The 13,203-nt window shown below is 39.3% G+C and overlaps 1 protein-coding gene across 1 annotated transcript in view; it reads left to right on the top strand.

Moving 5' to 3' along the window:
• ADCY1 (adenylate cyclase 1) overlaps positions 1–13,203 on the top strand; it is a 157,707-nt gene that overhangs the window by 109,215 nt on the left and 35,289 nt on the right.

The raw sequence follows: 13,203 nt of genomic DNA on the forward strand, positions 1-13,203 counted from the left end.
AGCAGAGGCAATACTGGTATTTCTTATTTCTAAAAGTTCTTCAAACACTCCTGAAGGCACAGCAGTGCAATGGTAGTATCTTGACTCTCAGCATGTGATGAGGTGGTGATAGTGGTTTTCCAACAGGTGCATCTATAGTCACACCCTTCCTCCTCAACCAGTTACTGAATGGAGCTTTTTGATCTACTGAAGAATGTTTTGTGACCTCAGTAGGCATCTTGAAAGTCCATAATTGTCGTTTAAACGCATTCTGTTTGTTCAACCTTTTCCACATCAAATGAGACTTACCTTGAAAGTTATCTGCCATAACACATTTAACAGGCCCAGAAAAACTTTATTGCCCTTTATCTCAGCTAGACTTTATTGCCCTTTATCTCAGCTAGAGAATTTGGGATGCAGATTTTTGCACCTTTATCCTGTGAGATTCTGTTCAAATAAGTTCAATTCAGGGATCTGACCTTTAGAGGGAAAATTATAATATCCCATTCTGAAAGTATTGGTCAGGTTTTTAAGTGATGTCTTTATATCAGATTTTTAAGCTGCCAGAGCTACATGCTTGAGAGTTTTAGCCGACAAGTGACTGAGATTAATGTAACCGTGGACAAAGAGGTCATCTTGAATTTCATACCTGCAATTAGGTTTTTGTTCTTAACTTGATGACTGTGAATTTTGATAGAAATCAGGTTTTTGGTCTTAACTTGATGGGTCTGTGAGTTTTTATGGAAATGTTGGGAGTTCAGTCTCCAGAAGAATTAGAATCTGGGACTGAAAACTCCTGTTGTTTTATCCTGGAAAGACTGCTGCGAGATTGACTTTTATGGACTTCCTCTAAAGCATCTTGTTATTAGAGAGATGTAGTTTTCTTATCTGCTGTGAAAATCATGCAATCTCACATTTTGTTCTTCCAGTATATGTGATTAAATTCAGGTTTAGATACTATGAAAAAACAGGTGGAAAAACAGTGGGCTAAATTCTGTTTTGGCAGTCAGTTAGAGTTTTCTCTGGTGGGTTTCTTGAAATCAGGATTAGTTCCTAAATTAATCAATTCTATTAAGGAAGAAAATGCAAGGATTAATTGTAGGAGTTTAATTAAGGTAGGCGTGTTGCTTTTTTGTCTTGGTTTTCTGCTGTTTTCACTCCTACAGCATTATGTATAGTTTCATTTCCTATGTTATTATGTATCAGGTTTCATTTCATATTGAGCAAATAAATAGCTGAATTTCAGGAAACTGTTCTATACGTTGGTGCACACAGACAGGCAGAGAGAAAAGGAGATTATAACTATTACATATAGAAACTGCATTGTGTGAACTCTGCTGCATAAATCAGTGATTGAGGAATGGAAGCTTGACAATCACATCTGAAAGTAAACCAGGTCAATGCATGTTTAATGTGCAAGAATGAGAGCGTACTGCTGTGTGAGAACACATTTCTTTGTCTTTGCGAGATTCCTGAGAAACTACTGATGATTGCTGAGAAACCACTGATCGATTTGTCATCAGCTACATAAAACAAATGCCATCTTACCCATGGGTGTCAGTGATGAGTCTGTGGAAGTGGCAGATGCTGCTGTACAGCTTGGCTAATGACATTAGCTCTCCAGCATGCATCAATGGCGTGTCAGCCAAACTGGCAGAAAGAAACACTTCATGATTTTTTCTGGTATTGACTGACTTCTCCACTGGGCTTGCAGATCAATCAGCATGTCACTGTGCTGTTTGTCACAGTCCATCACAGCCATCCTCAGTCTTTGTATACTCACATAGTGGTTGCTGGATCACGAGCTGTATAATGGCATATTTACCTTCTAAATAAACACCTGCTGTTCCCTCCTACCCTGATTCATTCATTAACTCTTCAGAGACATAGAAACAGAAGGCTAGCCAAGTAGCAGGGACAAGATGGGATTTCTCTAGATGAATTCAAGTATCTTCTGATTTAATACTGTATTCCTTCCTCCTGAGCCTCAGTAGCTTAAATGCAGGCACATTTTTTTATTCCTTATACATCATCTCTGACACTAATATGAACTGACTTTGGCAGGTATGATGCCAAGAGGAATGAAAATCCATGTTATGACCAACAGATGACCAAGAATATGTTGAATTTGAAACAAAAATAAGCCCACTCTAGTTTAAAAAAAAAAAATTATTTATTTAATTAGAAAACACATATCCTACATTCTTCCATATTTGATCTGACAGAAAAATCTTTTATCACTATCACCCTAGCCAAGAATGAGAATAAAAATATGAAATTACTCATTCATGTACAAGTTACAGGCTAAATCTGAACACATTATAAAGTATTCTCATTTTTAAATCTATTATTGAATCAGCTAACAACCACGATTTTGTGATCTGATCTGATTGTTAGTTTAATGTGAGAATGCTGCTAATTGGCCACTGAAGGAATACATTTCTTTTTGGTTTGTTACAGTTTTTACTTTGGTAGAGAATATACTAGTCTGTTATTATCTCTTAGTCTATGCAGTCAACAGCTCATTGTCCACATGGAGACCAGTGACAAGTGGTGTCCCTCAGGGATCGATGGTGGGGCCAATACTGTTCAAGATCTCTGTCAGCAACATGGACAGTGATATCGAGTGCACTCTCAACAAGTTCCCTGATGATACCAAGCTCTGTGGTGTGATCAACATGCTGAAGTGAAGGAATGCTATCCACAGAGACCTTGATAGGCTTGAGAGGTGAGCCAATGCAAACCTCATGAAGTTCAACAAAGCCAGCAACAGCTGGGTTGGGGCAATCCTAGACACACCTACAGATTGGATGTAGAAGTGATTGAGAATAGCCCTGTGAAGAACTTAGGAGCGATGGTTGATGAAAAACTCAGCATGAGCCAGCAGTATGTGCTTGTAGCCCAGAAAGCCAATAGAATCCTGGACTGCATCAGAAGGTCGAGGGAGGTGATTCTCTCCCTCTAGTCTGCTCTCATGAGACCCTACCTAGAGTACAGCTCACAGTTTTGGTGTGCTCTACATAAAAAGGACATGAAACTCTTGGAACAAGTCCAGAGGAGACCATAAAGTTGGTAAGGGGACTAGAGCACCTCTCCTATGAAGACAGGCTGAGAAGGTTGGGGATGTTCAGCCTGGAGAAGAGGTGGTTGTGTGGAGACCTCATAGCAGCCTTCCAATATCTGAAAGAGGCCTACAATGAGGCTAGAGAGGAACTCTTCATCAGGAACTGTAATGATAGGACAATGGAGAATGACTTCAAACTGAAAGAGAGTTGGCTTAGGTTAGATGTCAGAAATAAATCTTTACTGTGAGGGTGGTGAGGCAGCCGACGAGGTTGCCCAGAGAAGTCATGGATACCCCAACCCTGAGAGGTGTCCTTGGCCATAGCAGGGGAGTTGGAACTAGATGATCTTTAAGGTCCCTTCCAACCCAAATTATTCTATGTTTTATTATTATTATTAAGTAATACTCATGCATATTTGACTGAAAAGCACTCAGCTTCTAAACACACTAAATAATTATTCTGATTTCCAAAGGCATACAGAATTTTTTTTAATTAAATGAAACTTTTTCTGATCATCATAGTTAAAAATTTATGTAATCATGCTTTTTAAATAAAATACGTAATTCCCTTATAAAGTTACTAGTTCTTAAAATGCCATCACATTTCTTTTATGTAAAGTTTAATTATGTCTTCATGATATTTATATTGATGTTAATACTTACAATGATGTGACCGATATACTGCACTGAGAGAAAATTTGAGAATTTCGATTAATATAAATAGACACAAGTCTAACCACATACGTGAATGTCTTGGACTTTTAAAACAGGTCTGATACAGTTAGAAAAACAGATCTAATTTTAATATATTAAATATTTTCGAGATTCATACTCTATGCTTTAGATGCGTAGACATTCTCTTAGTTTCAAAATGTCGTAGCTTTGTGAAGTATTGTATATATTACTGTACATGGATTTCATTTCAAGAAAAAAAAAACTGTAGGCCAGTTCCTTTGACCTCAGAGCCCCTTACATGAACTTTATAACTCTGCTTAGACTCAGTTAAATAACTTTTTCTGTGAATGATTCCTTGATAACCTATCAGACTAATCCTGTTATGACTTTCAAACTGTTTGCATAAAATTTAATTTAATTCAATTTTTTAATAGAGCTTATCTGATTTTCATCATAATTCTTTGTTCTTTCATTGTCAGCACTGACATCAAAGTATGCCAACTCTAGAGATAAGGCAAAGGTAAATAATGCATTATCAGGAAAGAGTAGAGCTCTGTCCAGGAAAGGAGGTCATAATAATTACAAAAATAATTGGGAGACACTATAGATACAACTTAGAAATTATTACTGTTTATTTCTAAATGACTCTTGGATTTTACAGTATACTTCAAATATAATAGATAATTAGCTTCCAATAGGTTGCTAATCACCATCTGCAAAATTTCTAGTAATGTGCTACTGAGTTATTCACCAACTATGATTTCAAATATATTAGCTATCTTTTATTTTTGGCAGTGTAAATTACAGGCTATCTGCATCTATGACTCAAATAACACACAATGATGGACAGTCATGAAAGGTCCATTAAAGTGAGTACCATATCTGTTTGCCCTTTGGGAACTAACTGTTTCTCTGAAAAGACTGCCGTTTCTCTTTCCTGCCTTACCATGTACATACGAAGCCATGCCAGGCAGTCTCAGAAAATCCTTTCTGTAGCTTGGCTAGCCCTGCTCTCTTATCTGAAGTCTCTGAGTAATACTATGACCATCCTGAAAATCCAGGTGAATCCCAGGGTTTTTTCTGAATCCTTATGTAGTTATCCAGCCAGAGGGAAGTGAATGCTGGTTATAGGTATGGCTCTCTGTGTTCTGCCTGGTTTACTGTGTTGAATCATGCTCTAAACATTCCACATAGACAGACTTTTATTTTTATCCAAAAAATAATTATAGCCAAACCAAAATACCAGTGGTCTATTGGAAAAGAGAAGTTAAAGCAATAGTTGAGGAAGAGGAAAGCACTATTGTCAGTCTCAGGAAATTCAGAAAAACTCAGTTGAAAGTGTGAAGGCTCTCACTAAGCAAAAAACAGCTCAGAAGCATCCTTTGGAAAATGCTCTTCAAAATGTAAAAAAATCTTACAGCTGTCAGAAATATCTAAAGCAATTATATACAGTACACACCTATGGCATAATTAATGTGAACTGCAGATGGATTTAACAGCTCGAAAGATTGATCACTTAATTTCTTCAACTCAGGATCAAATAGGCACGGATTCAGCAACCTGAGATTCATTCTAACTTGCTTGACAACAGCTACAAGAGAAGTGGCAAAAGGTGTCACATCACTTTCATATTTTGTTGCTTCATCTAGCATAAACAGATATGATTTTAAACTTCTTGCATTGCTGTCCTATCACCAAAGAGTAACAGGAAAACAAACAAATTTTCCATCACTCTTCTGCTTGAAAAGGCAGTATTTTTGTCTTGGAGTACAACATCCTCCTCTACTGTTAATCAACACAGCTTTGTTGCATGAAGCAGATTATCTGCTTTCTATGTTAAAATAAATTACTAGACTCTATATTTTTCCACTGTTAGCCAACAGATTTTGTCTGCTTATGTCTTTCCTGCGTCTTATTTCATTTTTTTTTCCCCAGCATGGAATGAACCTTATGCAATATATCACAGAGAAAACAGCATAGATTCATGATGGCTTTTTTGCTCTGTATAGATGAAATACGTAGTAACTACATGTGCTTGACTTTTGACTTTATTGGTGAATCACTATTAGCAACTAGCATGTTTCACAAGTAGAACTGCTCTTGGGATGCTTTCTATCGTATCCTGATAATACTTCAACTAAACTTTTAAAAGTGAAACAATTTGATGTGTATAATCCATGTATTACTAGGAGTTTTGATAGAAATTTGTTGGATTTTGTCTGACCTGAGATGTCATCTTGGGATCATCGTGTGAACAAAAACCAAAGAAAACGAAGGCTACAGAAGGACAAAAAGTAAATTGAGTGATATGTCTAAAATTGTTGCACTTCATTTTTTTTAATTTATTATTTCCATTCAAAATTAAGTTCTGTCTATATTTGTGGGAAATTTCCTTCTCTACAAAGTTAATTTGATTCAATCACTCTGGTTAGGTCTGTGGAAACATACTACACTGTTCTGATATTCTCTTCTTTTTCGCATCATGTAAAATTTGTGTTTTCCACAGAGCACCTATTACCCAATAAATCCATCCATGTGCCTAGCAGTTCCCTAGGACTTTTTTGCATCTGACCCTTCTAAAAATATACTTTGTCTCAAGAAAGTTTTCACAGTTGTTGTAAGTTGTCAACTTTCTGGACTTATTAATTCTGAGGGTATTTTTACTTAAGGGACTGTATGCTTACCAACCTTTATGGAGTGCTAGAGCTCTGACTCTTAAACTGTAAGTAGTAACAAAAGAGCTTCATAGTTAATGCAGAGCATGTAAAAACTTTTCCTGCTACTCACAGAAACTCTCTACTTTTCTAGCACTGAATCAGTTTGGCCTGGCTCTCCCACCAAGTCCAGGCTGTCTCCTTCCCCCTCCTACTCTCCCCAAGCGAGGGAAAAAACGAACCACAGGAAAAAACTGAAAGAAATCTGAACGAAATGGGATTATATCAAATAGTGACCTACTGAGCTGCTTGGATCCCCACAGGTCTATTGGACCAGATGGGATCCACCCAAGGGTGATGAGGGAGCTGGCGGAAGAGCTCACCAAGCCTCTCTCCATCATCTACTGACACTCCTGGCTCACTGGGGAGGTCCCAGGTGATTGGAAGTTGGCAAATGTCACACCAATCCACAAAAAGGACCGGAATGAGGACCCAGGAAACTACAGGCCTGTCAGCCTGACCTCAGTGCCTGGCAAGGTTATGGAGCAGATCATCCTAAGTGCAATCACACAACACCTACAGGATGGACAAGGGATCAGACCCAGCCAGCATGGGTTTAGGAAGGGCAGGTCCTGTCTGACCAACCTGATCTCCTTTTATGATCAGGTGACCCACCTGGTGGATGAGGGGAAGGCTGTGGATGTGGTCTACCTGGACTTCAGCAAGGCCTTTGACACCGTCTCCCACAGCATTCTCCTGAAAAAACTGGCAGCCCACGGCTTGGACAGGGGCACTCTGTGCTGGGTTAGGAACTGGCTGGAGGACCACCAGAGAGTGGTGGTGAACGGTGCTGCATCCAGTTGGCAGCCGGTCACTAGTGGTGTCCCCCAGGGATCAGTGTTGGAGCCAGTTCTGTTTAATATCTTTACTGATGATTTAGATGAGAGGATTGAGTCCCTCATCAGCAAATTTGCAGATGACACTAAACTGGGGGGGAGTGTCGATCAGCTGGAAGGCAGGAGGGCTCTGCAGAGGGACCTGGATAGGTTGGAGAGTTGGGCTGATTCCAACGGGATGAGGTTCAACAAGGCGAGGTGCCGGGTCCTGCACTTTGGCCACAACAACCCCATGCAGCGCTACAGGCTGGGCATAGAGTGACTGGAGAGCAGCCAGACAGAAAGGGACCTGGGAGTTTGGATTGACAAGAAGCTGAACATGAGCCAGCAGTGTGCCCAGGTGGCCAAGAAGGCCAATGACATCCTGACCTGGATCAGGAACAGTGTGGCCAGCAGGACCAAGGAAGTGATTCTTCCCCTGTACTCAGCACTGGTGAGGCCACACCTGGAGTACTGTGTCCAGTTCTGGGCCCCTCAGTTCAGGAAGGATGTTGAGGTGCTAGAGCAGGTCCAGAGAAGAGCAACAAGGCTGGGGAAGGGACTCAAGCACAAGTCCTATGAGGAGAGGCTGAGGGAGCCGGGGCTGTTCAGCCTGGAGAAGAGGAGGTTCAGGGGAGACCTCATCACTCTCTACAACTCCCTGAAAGGAGGCTGTAGCCAGGTGGGGGTTGGTCCCTTTTCCCAAGCAACTATTAGCAAGACAAGAGGGCATGGTCTCAAGTTGTGCCAGGGGAGGTTTAGGTTAGATATTAGAAAGAATTTCTTTACAGAGAGGGTGGTCAGACATTGGAATGGGCTGCCCAGGGAAGCAGTGGAGATTTTTGAAAAGAGACTGGATGTGGCACTTAGTGCCATGGTCTAGTAACTGCAGCGGTAGTGGATCAAGGGTTGGACTTGATGATCTCAAAGGTACCTTCCAACCCAGCTGATTCTATGATTCTATGATTGTATGAAAGATAAAAACAAAAAGAAAAAAAGAAGGAAAGAACAAAATGGATAGAGAGACAGAAAATAATGGAGTTTCTCAACCTGTGGGAATTCTATGATTCTATGAGATATATATATATTACATATATTTACAATTTTATATACAATTTGAATATATTATACACAATAGGGAGCTTCTGAGAGGGAAAAAGGGAAAAGGGAGGGGGAAACAGGGATAAAAAGATTCCTAAAAACAGATATCTCCTAAATATACCCATTAATAGAGAGCTAGTGAATAAATATAAAAACAAATTAAATACTTCCCTGAGCGGGACAGCAGAACTGTGCAAGGCAGCAGCCAACTCCCCCACGCCTCCCAGAGAGACCGGAGACAACGGCAGGTCTGAGCAGCAGGCCCTGGCCTATACAAGCAAGACCGTTGTGGGAGAGACCTGTTACCTTCAGCCACCTGAAGAGAGAAGAGAACGAAGGCCTCTTATCTGCGCCTTTTTATATATTGTGTTACGGAAAGGGATCATATGGAATACTTCCTTAGATTTCTGACCTCGTTGCTAAGGAAGGCCTAAAAATCCAAGAAACCAACCCACTACAAGCACATAGCAAGCAAAAATATATTTGATCAAGTTCTAATTTGAAATGCCACAAGTTAGGCATCTGAATCCATATCTGGGCACACACTGGTGATTTTTCTCCTTTCAAACTGATGACTACCTGCAGCTGCCGCTGCTGCCATGACTTGGAGAATCCAACTCTTGATGGCTGACAGCTCCGAACAAGGAATTTAACTAGAGATCTGAATGCATAACTTGGGCATATCAGGTTTTAACACCGTAGATATACCTTAGCAGACCTGATTTAACAGGTAGAAACACGGCCTTTTAGTGGAAGCTCTATCTGGACAGAGGTTGTTCTGTGCCTAAGACTTTGTATTGCACAAGTGTTGAAATACACAAATCCAAACACTGGAAATAAATTGCTTGTGTTACTGCCCAGCAAACACAGAGAGAAGACGGATGTTTGTGTTACAGAGTGTGTTGCTCTACATCTTCAGGATTGTTTCTGCAGTTGCTGTGAAGCTGCTAATGCATCGTCATCTGTGTGACAGCCTGCAGCTTGGGCTGGCAGTGATATTAGAATTAGTTATGTGTTCTAACATCATTCTTCTCTCTTTTTCTTCCTACGTAAATGTGGAATCTGGAGAAGGGAGGAACATAGGGCACCGGTATAAGATTTTCCCTGTTATTGGTTTCCTAGAGATTGCTTTAGTTTTTACAGCTGCCAAAAACTTTTTCTACATCTGTGTCAAGAAAGTGGTCACACTATTCTGAATATTAAAAATTTATCTTACAGAAGTTACATTATTTTCTGATAAAAATCCCTAATATACTCTCCTGATGGGCAGCTGAGGTGTGATAAGCAAAATGTATCATAAGGGCAGTAGAAAAGGGTGGAAAACCAAATGTCTGGTGATTTTAACTGTAAGAAGAACAAAACGAAAAGAAGAAAAAAATTACGTATCTCAGGACAAAATGACTCAAAGATAATAATGGAACAAATACTACTACTAAGAGGCATGGTCATGCCTGCCTGAAGATAGAAAGCACATACACAGTGCTACCTCATTTATAGTTTCTGTCAATGTGTTTTGAATGTCATTAGTATCTTCTTTCCCATGCCATTTTAAGCACTGTGGTTGAATATAGTTAGGGGAGTAATAGTCTGCTGACATTTCTGACAATCTCAGGTGAGCACCAGTTAAACACTTGTCAGAATATTACATGGCATTCAAACACTGGGGTGTTTTCCCAGGATTTTAATCCGCACTTGTTTGTATTCTGCATACCTAAAGATATTCACAGAGCTGTAGATAGCCTGGATGCTTTCTCAGTGCTCTATTAGAAAATCACACCTGATTTGCCAGCTGTGTTTCAGCAAACAACCAACCATTGCTAAAATTATGAAGTAAATGAACAGTGAACAGAATTAGAGATGATCCTGAGGGTCAAAAAGAAGCGTGAAAGTAAAATGCATTGACAGAATGAGCTAGAATGGGAATGCTGCAGTCCAACTTTCCTATAATGCTGGCCTGGAGCAAAAGCAGAACAAAAGCAGAGTAAAAGACACTGAGGTTGGGGGTTTTGTTCGATTTTTTTTTTAAAGTCTGTTTTAACAGATTATACTGCATTTCTTGACTTTATCAGAGACTTAGAGCAGAGGGTGAGATTACTTAAATATTCCACTGAGTAGTTCAATGTCAAAAGTGTTGTTCTGCTGTAAAAGCAATAATAAAAAGGAGACATGATTTGTGAGATGAAAGTGAGAGAACTCCTTTGTCTTTTTGATACTGTGTATATATAATAGTAGAATGGAAAATCCTCAGTTCCAGTGCAGAAATCTATATGTCTTGCAACCACTAGATTAAAAAAAAACAAACAAAAACAAACAAATGAACTAAAAAAACCCATCAGAAACCTCTCCCCAACCAACTAATCAAAACTACATATAAAATTATACATAATCTACTGAGAAGTACCAGTGTACCCAGTTTGTGTGTATGCAATATCCTTTGTGTGGTTATGTTCTTGGCCAACCATGAAGAACAGTAGCTGTGTGTATTCTACAAATTTTCATAGCATTGCACAGTAATTGAGTTTGGAAGAGGCCCTTGGAGGTCATGTGGTCAACCTCCTTGCTCAAAGTAGGGCCAGCTTTGCAGTTAAATCCACTTTTGAGTGAATTCTGAGTGTTTACCAGGCTGGAGATTTGGCAGCCTCTCTAGGCAACCGGCTCCAGCACATGATAATCCTCACAGTTAAACTTCTGTTCTTTGTGTCAAATAGGAATTTCCTTTGGTACAGCCTATATTAATTGCCTTTTTTCTGAGTAATATTTGGGATGAGTCTGGCTCTGTTTTCTCTCCAGCTACTACTTAAGTGGCTGAAGGTGGCAATTAGATCCCTGCATCTCTTCTTCCAGCTAAATGAACTGAATTCCCTCAGGTTCTCATGTGCTTGAGAACTGTACTTGTTTTGGTGAACCTTTGCTGAACTCCAGTTTGTCACTATTTTTCTTGTACTGGGGAGCTCAGAAGTAGATACACTACTCCATTTTTTCCAGTGACCTGTGCTGAAATTTCCATTTAACTCAAAAAGAGCTCAAAAAATTTTTCTGAATTTCCAACATATAAAAGGTGTATGCTGTTGATATATATTATCGGCCAGTAGGATTTCTAAACTGAAGGAGACTGGTTGATGGTAAGAGCTAAAAATGTTCTACCTACTTATTTGAAGATAAAGTCAGGAAACTGAATGAAAACATGTGGTTAAAGAAAAGTCGTGTTGGTGGTAGGGCCACACTACCTGAGTCAGAGTGTATTCATTCCAAATTTTCAAGTTGCAGGTTGTTCTCAAAACCACATCTATTATAAGAAGTTTGTATGGAGGAAAGTCTAAATTATTCTCCTTGTAGGAGGATATAGTCATGCCCATGTGCTCACCTTTCAGAGTCATGCCTCCTTGAATCTTTTGCTAGGAAGATGTTCTACCTGTTCTTTACCACTCTTCCATCTATACTGTGACATTTCCATAATGAAGGCTGTCAGGCAGCTTTTGTTGCTCTCTAAATTTATTTAAAAACATCTTTCCAAGCCAATCTAGTGGCAACCTAAAACCAAAGTTGTTGACCTAATTAATGCAATGTCCACAGTGAAAAGTTTGAGCAAAAAAAGAGCTAATGACCTCTTAAGATAGTGTCCACCTGTAAACTTCTGTCTAATCCCCTATTATCCCCTTGTCTTAAAAAAAAAAAAAAGAAAGAAAGAAAGAAACAAAATGCAAAACTGGAAGGAGTTTCAAGAAAGTTGCAAAATTTGTTGTATCAAAATTTTGATAGAGATACTGAGTAAAATATAGAGAACTTCTAGAGGAATTATAACTACATTAGGAAAATTTGTAAGTAGAGTATCTCTCCAAAAAGCATGTTTTGGCTGTTGGGAATGGTAGCTCAAATGCTGATCATATCTGCCATACTCAAGTCTAACAACCATCTACTTGGTGTCCTTAGGAATACCTAAAGGACGATTAGTATGTGAATATCCTTGTACAGTATCTTCTGTGCAATTCAGTGGTAAGTCTTCTGCCAGAAAGCCCTTGAAAGAAAGGGTTCATATTGGGAATTTCTTCGCAGAGACTTTTGTTAAACTGTCACTTATGCGAGTGATTACACACCAGATACACTAATGTCCTTTTAGAATTCAGCTGACAACTGTGCAGTGCAGTGCTGGTGACGCTAACTGGCTTCAGTCAGCCTTCCAGTGCACAATAAAGCACATCTGCATACCTAGGCACCTTTACACATTTGGAACATGTCCTATGTTTATAATATGGCCATCTACTAGAAAAAAAAATAGTACAACATTTTGGTCATTTTTGTGTTTCGTAGACACAGCATGACTGACTAAACAGGATATCGGGAGTTCAATAATATATTACCTTGATTACCCAGAAAATGCAAGTGCCTAGCTATGTGTGCTAAACATCACATTTGGAACATAAACAGTGTCATTTGCCCTGCCCCTCAAAATTTAAGTGTCTGTGAAAACGTGCATTAAACAAATGCTTTCAGTTTCTTCTTTGTTCTTTGATCATTGAAGTAGTGATGTAAATGGCTCTAGTAAACCACAGTATTGTGAAGACTGCACAGCAAATTCTCGGTGTCATTTGAATGAAGATTTTGGACTATGATTTGCTCTGTCTTTTGTATCTAGGAACACTAGGGACCAAATCCTCTGTGCTTCTTTATTTTGCTGTTCCAGAATATATCAATTTTACAAGCTTAAATTCCCATACAATGACGGCATGGGGGGCTTCCACATTTCTCATTAACACTGCTTTACACATTCCACATGTGTACAGAAGCATGAGTAAGTTTGGTATAAATACTAAGGATAGAATATTCTGGTCTGTGAAAGCATCTGAATACATAATAG

Source organism: Chiroxiphia lanceolata, chromosome 1 (genome assembly GCF_009829145.1).
Source record: "Chiroxiphia lanceolata isolate bChiLan1 chromosome 1, bChiLan1.pri, whole genome shotgun sequence".
Taxonomy (NCBI): Eukaryota; Metazoa; Chordata; class Aves; order Passeriformes; family Pipridae; genus Chiroxiphia; species Chiroxiphia lanceolata.